The sequence below is a fragment of the Anoplopoma fimbria genome, chromosome 24 (genome assembly GCF_027596085.1).
Source record: "Anoplopoma fimbria isolate UVic2021 breed Golden Eagle Sablefish chromosome 24, Afim_UVic_2022, whole genome shotgun sequence".
Lineage (NCBI taxonomy): Eukaryota > Metazoa > Chordata > Actinopteri > Perciformes > Anoplopomatidae > Anoplopoma > Anoplopoma fimbria.
The window spans coordinates 5,236,234-5,260,299 of NC_072472.1; positions in this window are offsets into that span (position 1 = coordinate 5,236,234).

Consider the following 24,066-nt stretch of genomic DNA (forward strand, 5'->3'; position numbering starts at 1 on the left):
AAAAAGATACAGAGAAAACAGCATATAAGATATGAAATTAATACATTAAGATGCCTTAATATTTAAACTGACTGAAATATTCTCAAGTGTGGAATATAAGTGTGAGAAACACATGAATAGATTTAAGAATAACCTAGATTTGACTGTGCAATTGTGGCTGAATTTCATGGCATCCAGATAAATGGTGTAGCATTTACTTAACTTTGCTGATATGACAGGATGATTGACAGATAAATGTCATAACTTATGTATTAGTATCTTGACAGGCGTCCATCTACGTCATTGAGTAGCTGTGCTGCTGTGCTGACTGAACACTTGGGATTTGTGTCTTTGGTTTACAGTAGCACTTCGCCGTAGATTCATGATATTGACATTTAATTCTACTCTCTGCTGGATAAATTCAGTTCCTTCTCCCTTCATATTCTTTGAAAGGTCATGCTACTATATCACTAGATCCAGATTGCTTGCGTTTTGAGGTTTGCATATAAGTAGGGGGAAAAAAAGAAATGGAGCAAAGGTTAACGTTTCAAGTATCATTCCTTATAAATGACTCAATCCTTTTGAGTAATCTATTTGTGTATGTGTCCATTGTGTGTACAGCCACGAATAACTGTCTTTCATGTTAGACGTGTACATATGTAGACTGTAAAAAAAATGTTTCCCTCTGACAATAAACACCATATATGCATCTATGTGTATGCAGAATGCTTTTGTGTTTTTCATTTGGTACGTTCACCATCGGAAGCCGTCTGATGATGACATTTTCCTTTAAAGTGACATATGAATCAATGACTATATTAATGGCTCCTGTGAATCACTATCCTGACAGTAGCAGTGAAATACCATCAGTTTTACAAGAAAATTATTCACCATACTTATATTTTATTGATGATAATGTTAATGTAAAACATGCGCATATGTAAACCAATATGATTAATATGATAATAGGTCACAACAATAGTTGTTGTACTTTAAATGAAACGGTATGGGGAAGAGATATTACCTCTTCAATATTACCGATAACATTTCTTCATCATTGTCTCAGTGTTATGGCTTTGAAAAGTATACATTTACTTTTAAATATATATTGAACATATATTATACAACACCAACTTTAGATCTAAAGCTTTTACTACTTAAAGAATAAGTCTCACATTATACATTTCAATATTTCTCTTATTGACAACTAGTATTCCTGTTTGAAAAACAATTGCTAAATACTACAGTGCCAACATCCCAATTTTGGGGAAACTACTTACTATTTAAAAAAAATATGAAGGTCTCCATTGAAACTCTAGAACACCCTTAAGTAAGTCCCCTGAAACTAAGGAAAAAGTAATACTTTGTACTTAAAGCCTTGTGCAATTGGCCCCAGGACAAAAATGGTTTGCAGACCATCAGATGCGGAGAAGGAATTTCTGGAAGCAACTGTTCCTCCATCAACTTAAAATCAGATCAGGTTTGAGGCTGACGTCATCATCAATATAGAAAGGACACAGCAGCTTTAACAAAACCACATCTTAATTCTTCCAGAATCAAGTGATGGTTGCAGATCACCATATCCTCTAACCCAGTGGTTCTCAAATGGGGGTACGTGTACCCCTGGGGGTACGTGAAGGCACTCCAGGGGGTACGTGAGATTTTTAAAAAATATATTTAAAATTAGCATCCTTTCAAAAATCCTTTAAAAATAGTTATTTAATAAATATTCAATACAATATAAGTGTAAGTTCATCAACTGAATTCAATGCAACAATGCAATTTTCAGTGTTGACAGTTTAATAAATCAGACACTGATGGCAGAGCGCTGTGTATTACATCTTTTTTTCAACCTAAAATGCTTTGCGCTGGTTAGGGGGTACTTGGCTGAAAAAATATTTCACAGGGGGTACATCACTGAAAAGAGGTTGAGAACCACTGCTCTAACCTGTAGTTTCAAGACCTGAGAATATAAATCATCACTACTTCCACTCTTTGAACTTTCTCCCCAGAATAACAAAGGCATTCTTTGTGTGGGAATACCATGCTTGTAACAAAATAACATTTCAATAAATCCACACACAAACTTAACCAACCAATTGGATCCTGTGTGCCCGCCATTGCCACATGCACTATATTAATTGGACAGATAGCATTGACTTTAATTGGAAAATAATGAGTTCTTTACTTTGGCTCGAGGCCAGCTGCCTCGTTGCGATAGCTTGGCTATGCTCGCAAGATATATATCAAAATTAATTTTGCTGGAGAGAAATGTTTATCATTTAAATGATCCAGCCTGTCAATGCCGTGATGTGTCACGTCAAATGATGTGTTGAGGAAGAAACTCTGCACCTCCAGTGAAACTGTCAATGTCTGGTTGGGTTCTGCAGTGGGAAGTGGCAGAAGATGAAAAATGAATAATGAGCTGTGATTAATTTTGTGCTGAATGATGTGGATACATACACATTGACATATTTTTTGTATAATAATGCCTTCCGGCGGGCTGTTTCTCTCTGTCTGATCCAAACCGCTTTTTTGATAGAAGATTGTTCTAACCAGAAAAATAACAGGTTGTGTTTTGCATTTTAATATATCAGCTAATGCCATGTTTGAATTTTTATGACAAGCAATCTCTTATGGTTGCATGCATAATGACATGCAATGTCACGCTACCTCCACCTGTGAGAGGTTGCTGTGAGACGACCAGAGCATCTAATGAAAAGCTCAAATAAAGTGTACTCTGCATAGATCCAAGTGTGAGGAAAACACTTATATCGATGATTAATTCATAAAAATAGTGTAATTTTTTAGAGGTGTAAAACTGCCTGGTATTCAAAAGCAAATATCATTCTTTTATTAAGTTGTATTCAGCTTTTTTCTCTCTATCTTGTTGAAACCTACTCAAGTCCATGTTATGTCAGGAATCACAGCTGTAGAAATATTTAAGCACTGATCTTTGATTTCTAAGGTTTCAGAGTTCCATTTTTTGTCCTTTATTTCTTCATAGGATTGCTCACTCTAATGAAATCAACTGTGTAAAGATCTGTCCGGTCAATGGTTTTTGTTATTTGCTTTGTTAAACAGATCAGGTTATTGTTGTCAGTATGTGTAAGACAGATGAATATTTTCCAATATGTTGATGAGCTTATAAAGTCCTAAAAAAAACTGAGGATTGGTAAAAAAAAAAAAAAAATCATGAGCACGAAGCACTCCAGAAGTGACTTTGCTGAAAAAAGTAAATCTCTGTGAATCTGTCGTGGATAAATGAAGAACAAATCAGAGCTTTTCATCCAAACAAAGTATTTTCGTCTGTGCACAGTTTGAACATGAAGCCATGTGCTAACGTAAGCTAATAATACCTCTATCCTCAGCCCAACAGATTGTTTCCAAAACTACCACAGAGTTGAAATGTCTGCCCCCTTTCAACCTTGGAGCACATTTGTTCCTGTGAGTGCACACAATATTGTTCCCAAATTCGGCCTCCTCCTCGAGTGACAATCCGTTGGATACATTCCAATACGAGTGATTTTCACAAAACATGTCTGGGCCCTCCTGGGAAATTTCTCTTTCGGCACCCACCAATTCCCTCCTCTCCAAGAGTAAAAATGGGTTTCCGGCGATTGCAGGGCAGAAAATTGTGCCGTCTGCGCCGAGAGACATTTGCTGTAAATGCAGTTATCGACTTGATAGGACCCCTGTGATTATTGTGAAGTGGAATTACCCTGTTTTATCGCAGAATGCACCTTCTGCCATTAAGTTTGACAGAGCCATCCATTAGGGTTCTACGTGGAACTGATGCAATGATTAGAGACAAATGGTCAGGTTCCATTTTCACCACCTGTGAGTCAGAACACTCATACTAATATTAAATTAATGGATAATTCCCCTTGCACTGACTCTGAATACATTTGCATGCATCTTAAGTGCACTCAGCAAGTGGATTTGCTAGAAGCGAGGGTCACTTTTGATCCTCTCCACTGGCCCTAATGGTGCTTGAAATGATCAAATGAAAAACACTCTTAAATGAGAGCTCATTCATTTTAAAAGACGGAAATTACTCTTCATTTGATTCTGTGATTTTGCGTCTGGCTTTTTTGTGTATTTACTCATAATCAAGAAGTGTCAGGCTTAATACTTCATCTAACATCAAGCACTGTATTCAACATGCTTTTGTATTGTTTGTCAATGTCTTTAGTATGTTTTTTACAGCGTTTGTAGCTATGGCTACTAAAAAGAACGCACCGAAATTCCTAGCTATCCATCCAAATCATTATGTATGTTATTTGCATACATGAACAAGGAAGTGTTAAGTCTGCAAAAGCCGAAACAAAAAAAGTTGATTTATTTGTCATGTAACTGAAGTACTTCAGTAACGACATTTCTGTATTATTTTAACGACATTTCGCTATTATTTTAACTCAAATTACAAACTTTTCCGAAACCAATGCAAGTAGTTTTGTTGCCTTAAACTTAATAAGTTCATCGACAGAATGGAAGGTTATTTTAGAAGACTGTATAGATGGTAAGAGCGGAAATTGGCACTTGTTGCTGACTTTCATAGGATAACACGCGAACAAATGAGGAATAACTTTCGTATTGTACGAATATTGTATTGTAGATATTGTACGAACTGTTGTATGAGGATATGTTTTTTTTTTAACCATTAAACCTGCTTTGAGTACTACAGCAGATACAGCAGCCTGCTTCTTCACACAACAGATTCGACTCAACGGGCCTGTGAGGAATATGTCACAGTTGGATTCTAATCTGGGTCTGGAATCGGGTTTCCGATCTTAGAGGATTTCAAAGCGTTGTTGTTGGTATTGGCATACTTGTTGTCGCTGGTGCATTAATTGACCAGTCAATACAGTTGATTTTAGCATTTTACGTTTGACTTAATTCCAGAGACGTTTCATGTCCTACTTCATGAATTGAGCATTATTGAACAGTAGCAGGTCAGAACCACAGAGAACCCAGAAGCCTTGGGTTGTCGAATGTACGCTATTCATTGAATTTACAACCAGACACTCATTTGTCTGCAAAGATTTAGCGAAAGTACCAGCTGTTTCAGATTCATCCAGTCGACAACACAGTCCACTTCTGCCATTCTTGTGCTGTATTGACTCTGTTCTCTGAAGCAATGAGAGGTTTTTTTTCAGCCCTTTTACCTCAAAATCAAATAACATCTTGTTTGTTCTGAACAAACAGAGCAACGCTGCCATTCCACAGAGCCCAGCCAAAGAGGATCTTATCTCTGCTAATGCTAGAAATAATTAAATCAATAATCCGCCGTCTGTGATATGATCTCATGCAAAGTCTTTATAGCAGATCAACACCAGATATGTCCCGATGTACTGTCATTTCCCAGTGTTCTGACAAATAATTAGCAAACAGACTGAAGCTTGACCATGACGGCATTGAGCCAATCTTGCAAATGTTTTCCATTAAAATTCCTCGCTGTCAACTCGTCAAATTCTGACTAAGTTTTGACTTTTGGACTTGAATGCAATGAATGAGAAAAAAAAAGAAGCTGTGCAGCTTTTGCAAACGAAGGGTGCCTTGTGCATCGGTATCAGATGCTGGGGCTGTGACAAATCATCGTTATTTGAAGCCGGGCTCTTCTAATTATTCACTGCAAATCAATGTGCTAAGTTAAACCAGGAAGTTGTTCAAGAAAATTTGGTGGATGTTTCTTACGGATTGTTTGATTTCATTTGATCTTTTTCCTTCTTCAGTACATAAGAATTTTTTTTTTTTGCATCCGCACTGCTCATATATTCTGCCCTTTAAGACGTCTTTGTGGCAATGTCAACTTACTTCCATTTCCCGGTATTAAATTGATTAAATCAATGTTATATTTGCTGTACTACTTTTGTAGCGGTTTGCTTTTATGTGTGCAATATTTACTAGCTATTTATCTAGGCCATTCTCTAACTTCCTCTCTCCCAAACAGATATTTTTATGAAAGTATATTGAATATATTCATGGCTAGGCCTATATAAAAAGGTAAAATTGCATTTTTCGATTACTCTGGCTTTATGTTAAATTATGATTACCAGGCCATGTCATTTTGTTAGGAACATAATTACATTATACATTATTTGCCGCTGTAAATCATCTCCTATGAGCTGTTTTTCCGAATGTTGTCATCTTTCCTACTCTGTGAAGCAGCGTCTGGCACACCTTTTAAATAAAAAGCTCTTGAAATGAAATTTTTAACCTCATCCACAAAGCAAACCACACAGCACTCATCATCTCCATGGCAACTTTACTGCAGGTCAGGAGAGGAAGGCCCTTGTGAGCTATATTGGTTTGATGTTTTTTTTTTGGGTTATTTCTTTCAGTTTAATGATTGTTTTTTGTTTTTCATACAATCTGGCTTAAGTGAAGGTTTATGAACAATAAACTGCTTTTCACTTCAAAGATCACAAGAGGAAGTCAGGTCATGCTGCTCTGCTTCAGTTTCCCACAAATTGTTTTGTCATTTTGTTATAATGATTTTCCTAAATGCGCTTGTATTGATTTGGATGTGAAAAAAACGTGTGCCTTTATTCATGGTTGTACCTCCCATTGAGGTCACTGAGGTCAGGACCTCCGGGATGTTCTGACTAAAAATAACTTGACTTTGGTGTGGCAAATATATTGTGCAACTTAAAGATGCTAATCTGTGTGTATGTGTGTGTGTGTAATGATGTGGATGATGTTGTTGTTACTACAAAATCTTTACTCAACAACTTGGGCAAACTGACAGGATGCTGAATCCATGTGAACTTTGATTCAGGTATCTAACTAGTTTTATATATAATTGATATATAATTCACTTTCATCCCTATGTAGCCTACATGTATTTACTTTCTTCACTGAGACAGACAAAAACAAAACGATGCCAAGCTTCAGGAAGGGAAGAAATACGTTTCAAGATGAGGAGACTGGGAGAAAATGACAAAGAGACAGTGTTGGAGGTGAGAGAGGAAGAGCAGGTTCTGCCCACTGCGCTCAGAATAAGATAATCTTTATGTTAAAGACTCATCTGATCAAAAACAAGCTCTGTAATTACCACAAAATTATATGTTCTTTGGTCATTGGAACCTACCAATTTAACAATGCTAACACCAAACATAATCAAAGTGTAATAATACAGTACAATTGTATAAAAAAATATTGTAATTCACATTTTTTCTTATTGTGTTGGACTCTTTGTGAGACATTTTTATTATTCAAATCTAAAAGGATGGAAACTATATAAAGAATAAAATAATACAATAAAGAAGGTGTATATTATTTTAGTACATTATTTTGAATAGACTAAGGCAGGAGGGACAATGGAGGAGCCACAGAGAATGGAACATACAGTGAAACAGAGGGTGAGGGAGAAAGAAATGTCAATCACAAAAACTGGTTATGACAAACAGTTACAAAAACATTATGTTACAGGAGGGGATGAGCTGCAGGGAATTCATATTTTAAGTTTGGTTTGCAGAAAGAACATGAATACATTTTTGCTCATACTTTACCAGCTCTGTAAATGTTTTGCACATTTCACCTACTTTTCGACAAATAATGCAGTACTGATGACAATTTCCTAAAGCGTTTAATTACCATTCCTTATGTACAGGCAGCTGAAATAGAAACCTTGCACGAATGCTGCGTGTTGAATATGTATCATAAAATCTCGCATTCTGCACAGGATTCAAATTAAATTGTATTTTATTTATTCCAAACAACATCTCTACAAATGTATATTCTAAACAAGTACTACTTGCTAAAAATGTACCAGTGTAGTGTAAAGTAAACAGTATCAGACAACAGTATTTTAACATCAAGGTTACAGCAACACTATATAGTTCAAAGAATGACTTCTATTGTCAAGGCATGATGTAGGAGAAAATGATGAAAGGAATCCATGATTCTCCACACCTCTGCTATTTGGCATTTTCTTTAGATAGGAAGAACATGTTCTGTCATAATGAACACACACATTAGTTTGTTCGGACTCAATTCCACATACACTGTCTTGCTAATGGAAACAATTATTTCACCATCAAATGTATTATCGTATATTCGTTCGGAAATTACTGAGCCTTTCTTTGTAAAGATTTGCATATTCAGTAGGAACATTGCAGGGAGAACTCTCACAGAAAGGTTAAAGGATCAGAAAGTATTGCTGGTTTTGGTCTTTTAATGGATTTGTATTTGCAAAAATATACAATCAAAATATACAATCTTGCCAGCTCACATTTTAATGCATTACTGTACAATGTTTTAAAACTTGTGAGATAAGTATAAATGTGCTAATGCATGTGTTAACTGTTACCTAGCAACAGGTGCTGGAAATAAGAGGTGCACGAGTCAAGAGAGTTCAAAAGGTTCTAAAAGTAAGATTCAGAAAGTGGAGCTGTTATACATATTTGTTGCATTTTACTTTTACAGTGACATGGATAGTAAGCTATGTGTGAGTGTACAGTTAAATACACTAAGATACTTCATCAAATCTATGCCCAGTTAGGACAAAATATCAGGAGAATTGTTTTTATCCTGTGAACTTTATATTTTAATACTAATGGAAATCATGGAAGCTATTTTAGAAAGTCCTTTTTTTTCTCAAGGTCCATCCTCACACTTTTAAACATCTGATATGATACACTATTGTGTAGTTCTCGTTACTTTCAGAATACATTTTATATGCGAAATGTAGCTAAGTCATACCAATTAAAATTATAAGAGACATGCACATATGTTATTTTGGCTGTTTTCCCCTTTCATTTTGTCGCTGGCGTATCCTAATTAAAGTTATATGATGTATAGGTTTTTTTTTATTTTAGGTTCTGTGGTGTTCAAAACAAAACAAGAGCAGTCAGTAGAAACTAAACTTGAACTAAACCGGCTGTGTTTGGTCAAAGGCGGTGAAATGCAGAAAGCATAAGATTAGAAAACACCTCAAGTGAACCCTGCTGAGATGATATACGGCGGGATGTTCCTCATCTTTCAGCTGAGACAGGAGCTGTGGTGCAGCGGGACGTCTGGTGTCGCTTGGGAGAGGAAATAAAGAAGTGATGTGAAGGCAAAGCAGGGAAGAAGAAGAAAGGGGAGGACAGCGGAGAGCATGAGAGGGGAATGAGGAAGGAAATGAGAGAAGGAAATGGAACAAAGGGAGAAGTTTGGAGGGAGGGAAAAAGTTAAGAAAAAGGTGAAAGGAGAGGAGAGTTAGCGAATACAAAGTCAATGTCACCACTGTTAGTTTGGTCTTTTCGGCATGTATTCCCCGTCAACTGTTTGAAATGAAAATAGCTTTGTTACCTTATTACCTTAATTATACAGTGTGACATGCAGAAGCTAGCTCTGTTAGCATTAAGCTGATCATAGAAAAAAACTAAGTTCTACTAAATCACAAAACAGCAGTAATAAAACAAAGATATGCATAGAATGTTCCAACAGGGGCATTTGGGGCAGTGGATAAACGATGAACCTGTAAATATTTCCACCGTCACAGATCTGAGAAAATGCTGGATGTAAGAATGTCATTTAAGCTGCAAAAGAACTTTGCCCGTAGAGGTTGCTAGTAGCAACAGAACACGCGACTGAAGACATTTCTGCTTCAGATACATTTCATACTGCACTCCATACTCAACATGCTTCTTATCTTTCAACATACTTTTGTACGAGTAATCAATAGTATGAATCTTTTTAGGGGCACTAAACTGTACGTCACTTCCTGAGAGCCTTCTTGCCGGTAACCTTGGCCATCGTCATGTGACCAAACAAGGATTTGTGAGAATCATAAAAAATGTATAAAAAAAACCCCCATTATATCTAACAAAGATGAATCATGTACTTACGCTTTATGTAAGTATATATTCACTTGAGACGGTGTTGACCTTACAGAGCTGTCCGCCATTGTCTGTTATGAATGTTGTCGTCACCACCGCATTGCAATGTCGGATATTTATGCCAATAATAAAAAATACTTATATATGTCTGTGAGTCAAAGCCTTATTGCTTTGCATGACATTTCCTTGGATAACCTGCTCGATGTTGACTGGAAACTCAGTGTTTGTTTTCAGCTCACAAACTAAATGACTAAACAAAGCAGTCGTGACAGATGAAATGATCGGCGTGTCCTTGCCAAGTTCCTTTTGAGCTGCGCAGGGTGATGTTTCCTCCCACACCTGACTCCGTTGTCATATTTTACCACGTAGCACTTTGTGAAATTAGAGCTAAGTCTGGAATGCAAATGATCCGTTGTTGACATTACCTTTTGCCTCGACTGGAACATTTTCTGACAGTGAAGTAATCTGATAATATTATGAAATATAATGAAAGTACCAGTTGGTTTTCCACTGCATGATTTAAAACTTGGACTACAGATCACCTCCATTTAAATTGCAAGTTTTTTTTTATTTCAAAGTGCACATTTTGTTTATTTAACTTGTAGAAATGCTCAACTAGTAACGGATTAGCATGAGATTTTGTCAAAGTTATGTTATCATTGCCTTCTAATGCAGCTGCAAGATCAGAAACAAATGTACATAGCAACTATTTCAGAAGATTATGCTAAAAAGTGTATACAGTGTATTATTTCTTTTTCTAAACTTTTTCATCTAGTCTGATAAACTTGCACACAAACAAAGCTATGTCAGTCCAAATTTGTCCTCAAACGACTTGGTGGGGCAGTTTATATGAAAACAGCCTAAGATTAAAAAAGGATCCATGTTATTTTTATTAAACAAATGTGTGTGCAAATTCTACCTTTACAAAGATCTGGATGTGTTGAAAGAGTTGCCTCATCACCGCCTGAAATGCAATTCATTAACTTAACTAAGGAGCACTTTCAGACACGTCCGTTATCGTCTTCATTATCTTTTCTTCACTTGTTTCTATTCCAGCTGTCATATGACAACATACAGCAAAGAGAAAAGAGAGGCTGAATACACAAAAAAGCAAAAAGCACCTTGTTCAGCTCAGCATATCAGTGGCCGCTTTAACTGAAGACATTTCAAATCAGAAGAGACTTCATCTTAAGTGAATAAATATTTTAACTGATGTGTGCACAACAGGAGAAACGTAAGTAGTCTTAAACCCCAGCGTAAAATCATGTACTGTATATATATATATGAAGCCATAATTAGAGTAAGAAACCGCCCTATGGAGTCTGGACACGTATGGTGGTGATGAGATGAAGAGAATGCTGAAGCTGAAGAGGAGTGGACTCATGATGAGCTCATCCTGGGCACCAAATCTGATAACTGGAGGTGAATGGGGTTGAGCAGGGAACATTGATTCCGCCTAAAATGACACATGACAGCAAAAGAGACATAAGCAGATTAAAAGTTTGTCAGCAGCGATATGATTGGTTGATGGGGACGGAGATTGTAGCAAGATCCGATTGATATAACCAAAAGTGTTAACGTCGATAATTAGGAAGCAGCAGGGAGAGAGAGGGAGAGAGAGAGAGAGAGAGAGAGAGAGAGAGAGAGATAATGAAGCAACCAGATATCCTTCCTAACTGAACTAACGCTGAGCTTCATAAATGTCCTAGAATGCAAAAAATTTGAAACAAGGTTATTTTCTTTCAACTACAGCATGAGACGATACTTATACAACCATGACAGAATAATAACGGTGGCTAAACCTTTAGTGTATTGATCTCAAGCAACATTCATGTCTCTGGAATTTTTCTTTCATTGTGTCCTGAAGTGAACTGAAACCAAAGGCTGCTGGAAGGAAGCAATTACTAAGATGATGTTATGCTGGTACCAATTTTTAGAAGTGCATAATGACTGTAGATCTTCTAAGCGCTGCTGAAATGTGATTCTGTGTTTTCTCTATTCACATCCTTGTGTCTTTGATGATTGTATTAACTGTCGGTTGTGTTTTATTTCTATTGTAATCAAAACTGTGCTGTCTCCCTCAGAAAGAATGATTTTTAGATCAAGAGACTTCCTGATAAAAACAAACATTAAAGGACACTGGATATAGTGGATTTTTCTTCTCTCATCCGACCTATTAATGCTGAATGATGTTAGTTAAGTCAAAGCAGCCTCCTTCAGTCAGAAGGACACCCCGCCCAGGTGGTACACTTGAGAACACCAGGATATGGACTAGAAGAAAGGCTTCCATCTCTGGGTGTAGAGAGAGACACTTTGCAGTCTTCATATCAAAAGAGCACTTTGGATTCATCTTCAAATCCAGACTTTGTATTCTGATTTATGTTATTTCCCATGATAAAGCAGAGTCTTATATTTACTCTACTGTTCCATACTATACAACGACAAGAAGTTGTGCTTGTGTTGATTGTGCCAAGTGTAAATGCAGGAAAGAAAAATCATATTACTAATAATGATACGTCCCCGGGGCTATATAGTCTTCTAAATTGATTTCAATGAATGAAAACATGGAAAAGGGAATTCAAAGTTTGAAAACAGATATAAGATAATATAAATATGTAAATATGCTATGCAGTATCAAGAAGTAATATGTGCAATAATGTGAATGCAACCAGTCCGTCTACTATTTTTTTTTTGTTTATTAACTTTTTACTCATTTATGTATTGTGCATTTTTGTGTTATGTTGCAATGTCCCATTTGCTGATGTAACCTGGAATTTTCTTGCCGTGCAAAAAAACTCTTATTCGTCAATAGTCCCATTCATCAGCTTCATCAACTCATCATTCTATCAGCTTCATCAGCCACCACCACCACCAGTGTCTGGACTCCGCGGGGGGGAATTATCTTGCTGCTGCTAAGGGCAGACACCCCTTGATAACAAATCTCCCCGTAGAGTCCAAGCGCCAAAGACTGTCAAGACTCTATCATCACATATCATCTGTTAATAATAAACAATTATCTTTCCTCATTTGAATGGTCTCTCCTGATTGAAATGCTATTAGTGAGAGGGTAGAATACATTAGAAAGTGGCCCAATACGTAGTGGCAAGATATTTGGAAGATTTGATGGAGAACATTACACCAGCAAGACATTACGAGTATACTAGTCACTTAAAGCTTATAACTATGTCAAATACCATGACATAGACCCATGGGTTTGACTTTATTGAGTTTCAAAATGGGCACTACAAACACATACCTTTTTTATCAGTCCAGTGGGAGTCAACAAGTTTAATAGCTTGCAGTCATAGTGGTGTTCAGTTTAACGAGTGACCATGTTAACTGGGTGGTAGTCATAATGACAGAAGCTGTTCGAAACAAGCACATGTAAGAGTCCTTGTAAAAGCTATAAAAAATGTTTTAAGCACATGTTCATCCATGTTTATCATCTAAGCCAACCATTTACGTACTTCTTTTTGCCTTTACTACATATTCACAAATATGCAACATTCAGAAACAATATTTACAGAATGAGTATTTGTCCCCAAGAGGTAGGTGTTAAGAGAACAGGCTGTGATTGGGTTGTTCAGCTGAATTTGAACAAAAGAAAGTGTAGATTATTTAGAAAATGTGGTTTAACTTTAATTGTCTTGTTCAATTTCTATCAGTAGTAAAATAATTGTACTAATCATGTTAATTGCTGAGATCAGGCAATGCGGCTACATCATTAAAAATAGGTCAGACCCAGCAAGAGACTCAAATGGCCAGATGATCAGAGAGATTAGAATCAAACTAAAAGTTATTTGGCAGAAAAATAACGAAGGCAACTCTACATTTATTTCTTCCATCTGGATGGTTGGATACATGCAAACCAATGAACATGTCTCTCAATGAGTTTAACAGGGTAAAGCAATAGCATTGAGATGGAAATGGAGCATGAGTCTTTTTAACATACTGAGCATACGGATAAATACCTGAGAAGTGGATCATGCACCTTGAGTATTATCAGAAGTTTCTTGGGGTGTTTTGATTTTTTTTTTCCCCCAACATGAATCTAACAGCCTCCATTCTCTATTGAGGACAAAACTACAAAACTCCACATCCACTTTTCAAGCCTACAGGGGATGCATGTTCATGCTCCAAAGATAGATTTTGGGACAAAACTGTGTCACACCTCACAGATAAAACATGCAACGTTCAAAATGAGACCAACGCTGCCAGCTCACTTTCTCCCCGAGCAAGGATTAGACGGCAGTGGCCGCCAGTGAAACGACAACAAAGTCAGAATCTTGTTAGCTTATCTACTGTGGTGTGAAATTTGTCTTTGAGAACATCAGAAGATACTATGTACGACAGATAACAACCAGAGCATAACAGCCCATTAACTCTGTAAATTACCCCTTGGTGGATTTTAAAAAAGAATCACGAGGCATGCAACTTTCTGAGAAGATGGGAGAACCAGACATATGAAAAAACAAAAACTGAAAAAAAGTAAATTTGGGAGTACGGATGGAATGGAAAGTCTTTTATAATGTGCTAAATTAAGTATGGTTGAGAGTCAGGGCATCAGAAAAATGTCATCAGTGCCCTTTGATATGACACACTGAATATCTAAATGATATAGCTGAAGAAATAGAGCCCATCTCGTCAACTTGATTTGGATATTGGATTGGTGTCCCTATGCAATTGCTCAAGAGGTTTCTTTTCTATTACTGAGCAGTTTCGTTGGTGTGATTGAAACTCTTTTTAGCTGTACTGGACCTCCACATTAAGAAGTTTGGTGAGAGGGACCACTACATGGGAAAAGTTGACACAAAATGATGCCAAGGAAGCACACTCTTTTATGGTAGAGGGAGTTGGAGAGGACAGAATTGCTTAGATCTTTGCCTCCACAGGTCACATTTTTCCCAGATATCGTTGAATAAGCAATTCACAATTGGTCAATTCGAGAGGTAGATTCTTCCAAATCTTGGAACCCATCACTTACATCTGACGATGCATAACCCTCTGGGGACGAAGGACTATATGTCTTCCGGTGCAGCCAGCAAATAACCGCACCAAGATGTCCTTTTCAATGTGCTGCTCATTGTTAACAGTCTTATTAGCAACCTGAGATGAGAGACTGAAGTTGGAGTTGAGGGACGATGTGTACGACCAGATTGATTGTTTGGAAGCAGCCAGTTTATTAGCTTGAACTAATAAAAAGCTAAATCATCGCTAAGTGATAGTTGGTGGGTTCCATTATTGTATATCGGCCAATTGGTTGTGCTTCTTTTGTTCTCCACACTGACATGCATTCAACCAAAGCCTGCTTGCACAAAAAAAAAACTGATTTGTCCTGTTGCCTGCATATGAATGCAAAATCTGTTTATGGAAATTAGATATGCCCAAACCAGTCCCTCAAAACAGTGCCGTCAAGGTGCGCCTCCCAAGTGTCACTGTATTTGATGTGCTCAACTCCACTTGAGGCCCCAGCTGGGATCGGCTCCAGCACCCCCGCGACATGGCTCGACTGCACTTCCTCACATGCTGAACTGCTGCCCTGCAGGCTTGGGCTCACCAGATGTGTTCAAGTACCAGAGTCAGACAGTATAATGACTGTAACTTCACTTCCTCACATGCTGAACTACTGCCTGTGTGCTGAAGAATACTGAAGATATCGCTTTGAGGCTTCGGGGCTCACCAGATGTGTTCAAGTACCAGAGTCAGACAGTATAATCAGTGCTGTTTAGCCTGTGGATATTATCCCCCCTTCTTTGCTGCTGTACTTTGGTTCATACTCAGGCTACTTGTAATCTTGCGTGCCTGTTAGTGTTTTGCAAATTGATTTTTTTTTAAAAAAGGTCCAAAGTGAAACTATTATTTTTTTTTTCATGTCAAAGACACAGAGTTGTCAGCTGTGGAAACAGAATGTTGCTGATAAACTGAGCCTTTCAAGAACATCAGGAAACGTCTCATCCTTTTCTCAATTCTGTCTTTTTACTTGAGGGCCTCACTTTTCCTCTCCAGACGGTTACTGACACGGATACATCCACCCACCTCTTACTAGAGCCTCCAGGAGGAGTGTTTGCTAATTGAAACAGTGACACATGCAGCGAGTATCTCATCAGAGAGACTGCTAGCATTGGCTAACTTTTTGGATAGCACTTTTTTAACATTCAATTTCTCAAAGTTTTCCTGAGGCTTTTTCTCTCGTCTCAGGTTCATCAACCTCCCAGCCATTAGATAAAGACTTATATTCTCCTCCTCTTTCATTATTGTTTATCCTCTTGACATGTGTATTGCAGTTTCTTCTATAAAAAGGTTTTTCCTAGTTAACTCTGGTATTTCATTTCAATTGATGTCCGCTAAAAAAGGTTCAGATAAATGTCAATAGCAGAATACATTTTTCCTTTTCTGATCATTTTCATTTCAGGCTTTTCATTTGCTTTGTGATATTCAAAAATGAAAAAGATAATTGGTCACAAGTCACAGACTTATTCAATAACAGAAGCAGGGACCTTGGTGGTTTTAAAAAATGGAATACAAAATGAACAGTGTCACTCGTGAGATAATTATTTTAAACTGTGAAGATGAATACGCTATACAGCCAAGACAAAGAAGTCTCAAAGTATATTCAGTGCCATGTAAAGTATATAACTCTTTTCAAAGCTGCTTGTGTTTTGCATTCACCTGCATGTGACTACATACACAATGTGTTGCAAACCCTAATCTTTCACACATCAGGACATCATAAAGTAGCCAGAAGCATTACATGAGGACTGCTGAGGACCACATCAAAAACACACAAATTACGCGTATGTGAAAAACCTCTGTATGAAGTCAATGAAACACTAGAGCAGTAAAAAACAAATGTATAGAAGAAAATGTATAAAATACATTGCAAACATCATAAATCTTACCAAGTATATTTGTCATGTTACTAGTCAAAATATGTCACTAACAAACACTTCATAGAGGACACATTTTCCTAACAAGTAACATCTCAGGGAGATAATGAGACTTGATTGCCTCTTGAATATCTTGTTAAGAGACAAAAATACTACTTTTGCGTATTAAAGGCTTACTATGATGCACTTATTAATAGAAAGAAAGAGCTCAAAATGAATTTTCCCAGTTAATCTCAAGAGATCTTGAAAGGTCTATATCTAACATTTAATTTCAAGAGATCTTACCAAGCACATTTTTACTTTTTTTTTTTCCTACGAGCAGAAAACCTTTCATTGTTTGTTTTTGTTCTAGATTTAATTTTGAGGTGGCCTTTTTTTCAGTGCAGTCTTCGTCTGACAGTTTCTTATTTACTCTTTTTTTGTATAAACCATTTTTTGCTCCTCACTGAAGTTATGTTCATACAGATTGAACAATTCAAATATGAGTCTCCATGTTTTTATGGCTGCCTCAATCCCATCAAATGCAAATATTTCCCAAGAATTCTGCCTGACATATTCAATGTCTTTGGAAACCATAGGGTCCCCATGAGAATATACTATAAAGTTCAGTTGGTTTTAACAAAGCTTGGCTGCACAACAGTTTGTTCTGACTCTCCCAATGATGCATCAATGAGATTTCAGAGGTTAAGGTACAAAAGATGCTTTCACATGTAATTTCAAACAGGATTGCCAATGTCATCGAATGTCAACATCTGTCAGGGGATCCACATTTTCAAACTTCATCAGAGTTACACGCTCCAGTGTAAATGACAGGTCAGTATGGAGAGTTTGCAGAGCTGCCAACACTGAAGTCAAACTTTTTCATTTTCTAATGACTTGGTGGTCTTGAAGTACAGTGCTTTAGACTTTCCAAAAGAGACTGCAGACCCTGGTCAATGCTTTCAATGCAACAGCCACTTCAGAGAACACCACACACTGAGATTTAGCACAGCGTTTACAACTACCGATCAACAAAGATGCCTGTATCCATTAGCTGGCTTGTGAAATAGTTTCTGTGTGAAAAGAAAAATACATCCACTTTGGTGACAAGCTATATGTTGTTTGCTGAAAATAATATTTGTACCTTTGCAACCAACTTAAAGGCAATATTGAACAAATGACCATGTTGGCCAAGTTGCATTGACAAGATTGAGCTGTGTGAAAGCTGTAAAGCAATCTAATTTGACAACTTTATCTATCTGTCAAACACATAGGCTAGACTGAAATATTGATTTACTGTTTGTCTTATTTTTATATGCGTTTGGTCGGAGAGGGAGAGCTGTTCCTTATCCGCTGTGAAGCTCAAGGACAGAGGATGTTTTATATCGTACAGAATATAAAGCCCTCTGAGTCTAATTTGTGATATTGGGCCATATAAATAAAACTGAACTCTGTTTTTACTGGCAGTACACTTTTTTTGTTCACAATTCACAGCACGTTCCCCACATGCACCACAATCAACACTGATTACACTGACTTTCACCCTCATGCTGCTGTTTGTTTGTACATTTTGGACATTTATTGTATTAATTAAATAAATGTTGCTTTGCACAACCCTCTTGTCCTTCCCAGCAACTGTTACCACTTAACACAGCACCAAATGGAATAAGAAAAATTCTTATAACTTTTTAGTAAACCCTGAGCCACTTAGGCAGAAGCACAATAGACAATCTGGCAGGGAAGGAATGGAAATGTGCCAGTATTTATACTACAGGGCTGATGAGGAAGTGGGAACAGGTGTGCGGGTAGGCGGGGGAGGTCAAGTGTGGGGGGAAGTTAGTACATGGCAGGGAAACAAAGCAGTCAAGACAAAGCGAGACTAGGAGCTCGATGGCATGGAGAAAATGTTTTAAAAGCATGCAGGTTTTCTTTAGCAGCAGCATGAAGTCGGAAAACACCATATGTCATTTTGTGAAAATTGCTAACAACATTTATTTTTAAGCTGATTTTATTGCCACTATATTTCCGACCATTATAATTGTGGAAATTGAGTCAGTGTTTGCGTTTTATCTTTTTTGACCTCAGCAAATATAATGAATGGACATTTCGCCACAGGCAGGTGTTAATAAATGCACCAGGACCCAAGAATTAAATTGGCAGAACATCGGAGGAGTGAAATAAACATTTATATCGACAGAAAAAAATCATACTAATGACAGCTCGGCACATCATGTAAAACCAAAAATCCAAATTTACTTATTTTGTCATGTCAGTAGCTAGTCACAGAACTAGTCAGTCACTAGTCCCGAGACTCGTAAGTCACATGATGTGTTAGTTAGTAACTTAGTGGTCAAGTGACTAGTTGGTCATTCGGGAGTCATTTGTTCGTCACATTACCTGATAGTCAGTGGCTATTCATGTTTCATTGCAGTTCTGATTAAGTATGTTTTGCAGTTCTCATAGCTCTTTCTTTGATTAGCATCATTTCTGAAGTTGTTTTGGATTGAGTCAAATTCAATTAGATGAGGTGGCCCGGGAAAGAACCTGTCAATCTTCTCCCTTTTAAGTGGCTTCCCACACAATAAGGACAGAGTCTGTAAGGTTATCCTGAAATCTAAATGTATATCTAAACGAGTCAGACACCAGGACCCAAGAATTCCATTGGCACAACATCGGAGGAGTTAAACAAACATTTATATTGACAGACAAAATAATAATAATGGCGGCTTGGCAAATCATGTAAAACCAAAAATGTATTTAGAAATGAATTAAAGATTATCCTGAGGCCAAGTACCAGAGGAGGGAAAGTTATTTTATGAATACGTGACAATTGCATATTCATTTCAGTTAAATACATTTACATTTTCAGGGTTTTTCCTTTTTTATTACGTCTTAAAAAGATTAACTTCACCAGAATAAATAGTGAAGACTATCAGTTCATGTTTAATGCTCATGACACATTTAGTAGAAATTTGGTTAAACATTCAGTTTCCTTTCAAATTCTGGGTCAATGTTAGAGGATGCAGCAGCTATGGCACAGTGTTGTATTCCCAATTGTAATGACAAAGCTTTCTGAAAGGACAGGCTTGGTCTTCATAGTAATGTTCGGTATTGTTGTATTTACAGTCATTCATCATAATTGAAATAGTTACGCTGAACATTGATAAACAGAAAAGTTAAGAATTAGAATTTAAAGTTGAAAATAAAGTGAGAAAGGAACACATCAGTATTGGACCATTGCCAATCTCTCCTGTTTTTTTTTTTGCTGAATTCATTATGTCTCCAAGGAAATTTCAGGTTATTTAGCATTCCAGGTCTCGGCTTGATAAAAGAAGCGAGATAATCAGAGTGCCAAAGATCAGTTAACACCAGAGCCCTTCAAGAGCTTCTCACTGAGCTCTCGGAAGCAAAGGAGTTGTTGAAATCTTCGCTGCTATTAAATCAAAAGCTCTTTGACGCTAACAACCACCAGAGAGCTGTATCTGTAGTCAAGTGTTTTTTTTTCGCAGCTGTAAATGCAAATTATAACCATGAGAGTAAGCTGGGGGACTTCTCTAAATTACAGCATCTGAGGTGTCAGTACCCGGACCTGAAACTATTTCATTTGTCAAATCTGTAATAGCTCCTTCTTTTCAGATGACTACAGGAAGAGATAAGCTCCAGGAGAGTAACAGATAGATAATTAAAGAGTGTAGTGTGTGACATAAAGTGGCATGGGACATGGGTGTGCGTTAATATGAGCTATAAAACAGAGTTCCATTTTTCAAGACATTAAGAGAAATGTTAGGGACAGAACAATTTTGGCTAAAATGGAGGACAGAGGCTGTGAGCAATTGTTGTTAATCTGAATGAAAGTTCCGATTCAGATGGTCTTGGACAGAGCTGATTGTGTGTAAAGCCAGACTGTCTAAATCACTTTAATTGACAAAATTCCCTTACCTTTTTCTTCAACAAGTAAAATCTTCAAACACATTTTCACACTGATGTGTCAAATTACGCAACTTGGTCAGTGGCATTAAGCTTCAAACTGTGATGCTCTTCGTACCTCTCTGGCATATCATTTGCTTGAGTCAGTGATGGCGTTTCAATAAAAGCTTATAGCTTGCATATTGTCTTTCAAAAAAAACTTTCTGTCTTCACAGGTTTAGGATATCAAAACCACTTAAAATTAGGAAAACAGCATGGTTTGAACGCGAAATTGACTTTTAGCAACAGTGAGCCCCCTGGTTTTAGCCCCCTGCTGGCCATTAGAGATAATGCAAGTTTAAGACACTGGCAGGAGTGACACATTGGCTTCAGCTTTTGCCGCCTGCATGTGACTAGCGACTAGAGACTCGGGCGGGTCACGTGACTAACGGCAGTTGACAACGACATGTAACAAAATGTAAACTTTAACCTACATACTTGTTTTGGAACGGACAGAAACAGCAGTCTCCTGGATGAAAGTCCCGAGTTCGTCGTCGTCGTCATTAGTAGGGTAATCGAGAACATATGCGTATGTTTGGGATTCTTGAATGCTTGAGGTTGAACCAGCTCAGACTTTCTCAGTCCTCAATGAGCAATGAAAGACACACACTCAGCGTTGACTTCAAGTACCCCTCAACGAGCCCACAGCGGGACACGTATTGATCCTGATACACAAACACACACATGCACACTTAAGTGTTGGTAGTACAGAGATAGAGGGAGCGTGCGAAATGTATGATATGAAGGAGGGGGAGAGAACGGCAGACACGCTGAAAAGCTTAAGAGCAGACGGAGAATTGAGCAAAAGGAAGACAGGTTTTCTGTGACAGACACTTGAGGGAATAAGCCATCTGCTCAATATTTCACAAGATGAAGTCGCCTCAACTTTATTTAAAGAAACTTTCTAGGGTACTTCATGGTTAAAACGGTGGTTGTTTTACTGTATTTTGAGGATGAGGTGTTGATGAAGTAAAAAAAAAAAAACTTTCTAGACAGGATTAGCTTGACGTTAAAATAAGGAGATACTCATTAAAAAAACTCTTATTGTAAAATCTCTGTGTGCAAAGCTTCTGTGCATACAAACTTTTTGCACGACAGATTCTGACTTGATGTGCAAACATTAATTAATTTACAACAATGTAATGTATACGTGTTGGCAGTCACTCCTACATCACAAATACTGTTTATTTTCTCTCTGCTTCCTGTCAGGCTCAGTTCTCACTATGCCACAAGCTGCCTTCAGATAGCAACACTGAATAATTCCCTTTTCACCTCTATTTGGCCTTGACAGGCTGTGACTGAGACCCTGCAGCTCCACACTGCTGAGTCTGTGCCCCTGTAGTGCATAACATGTCACCCTCCCTGTTGGTCATTCAGCTCGCCGCTGTTTGTCAAGCCCTTTGTGTTCACCCTAACACTAGCTCGCTACACTTGTTTTGAGCTCGTTGGCCAGTACGTCTGCTGGAGAATAAATGTTGTGTTCTGGATGTGGGTAGCTTTGATTCCACAGAGATACTCAATATTTTGTCTGTACATATAATATTTCTTATTATTGTGGATTTTTTTACTGTTTTTTATTGCTTATTTATAATACTTCATTTTATTTTTATCTTGTCTTTCTTTTACTATGTGTCTTGTGTGCTCTTTACTCTATGCTGCTGTAATCCTGCAAATTTCCCCGCTGTGGGACTAATAAAGGATTATCTTATCTTATCTTATCTTATCTTATAATATAGATGTTTTGTTGGGATATAAGAAATAAATGGTTAATGTCTGCTATTATACAGTCTGTTCAGTCTGTCTGTTGATGGAAGGAAGAAAGATGGAGGAGTTTCTGGGTCATCATGTAACATTTTTGAAAGAAACGGTTCCAAAGTAACATGACGGTACACAGGGACTTATGATTGTCATTTTTTGACAGTATTAATTAATTAATATAATGTGCTTTTAATGGATCAAATACTACAGGAAAAACACCAGGGGCCTAAGACATGTCTGGTATGACTGCAACTTTACCAACAGGAGCCTTCACACCTTTATGAAGTATCATGAAGTGCTGTGAGGAACACGCTGACATCCTTCCAGAGCGAGCTGCAGTGAAGCTAGATGTGCAGACAGCTCTCCCCAGGTAGAGATTTAAGAATAATGCTGTGAGAGAAACCCTCTACAATATGGATATGGGGGGAAAAAACTCGTTACATCTTCATGTATTTTGCTGCCATGCGCCTCCACCTCTCCACAATCTCAGGATGATTTCCCTCACACTGCTAGGGGAGCGGCCCAGATGCTCACCCAGGTGCTTTATATCATTTTTTATCATTTATACCCTGCTAGCTGGAGCCCCTGTTTCTCCCACCAGAGTCCTGCAGATACTCCCAAATGCTGCTGCTGTGCCGGTCTTCAACCTCCCCAGGTATTCCCACTCCCCTCCTCTACTCACTGCACTGGCTCCCTGATGTAGTTGACATCCAGGTCAAGGCTCTGTTGCTGGTCTACAGGGCAGTGCTCCTCTCCTAAGGCTTATACACCAGTGGATGTGAAGAATGAAGGATACAAAAGATACTCGCCTGCATATATTATACGTCTAGGACTTTTATTTTGAAAGGCCGTGGTCCATGGTGCTTGTGTTAAGATTGAAAGGAGTAATACAGTTTTCCGTCATGGTTCGGACTAGAGATAGTCTGTGTTGCTTATTTAGAAATATATTTGGATGTGATATATGATGTCATGGTCGCTAAGCGATAGGGTTTTTTTCACTTTTACCAACACTGAACAGCTTTCTGGTGCATATCTCAACACGGGAGAGATGGCAACAAATGTGAAACCTCTCTCCAGAGCTTTTCGCCACCGAAACTCAGAGACCAAAGAAAGTTGAGAAGCATCCTCTCAACACCAAGCAACACACCTCCACCTAACACATACAGTAAAGGCGAGCCTAGTAGCCTACAAGTAGTTATAGAAGTCCCCCTACTGACGCTGGACAGTTTCTCAGTGGTTGCATTATGAATTGCTACGTACAAATAATGCAAAAGAAAAGCTAAATAATGAAATCAATCCTTTGATGAAGATGCTAGTGTAGGCTACGTTCCATAGCCATCGCATCCAATAGCGACCGCCTCGGTTTGTGCAGGTAACCAGCCTATCTTATTATGACATTTATTATTTATTAATAAAAAAATATTTTTAAATGAGAATATTGACATATTTGATAAGGGTTTTATTAAAGCAATAGCTCACAACAAGCTGTGGAATATATACATTTATTTCAATTATGTACTATATTTATTTCTTATGTACTTTTTATTTGTTATTTTGTTGCGCTTTACATTATGAGATGAAACAACACCACTTTTACCTTAGATGCTGGGTGGCTGGGCTTATACAGAGAGTTTTTTTTTTTTTTTTTGTTTTACAGCAGAGTGAATTGA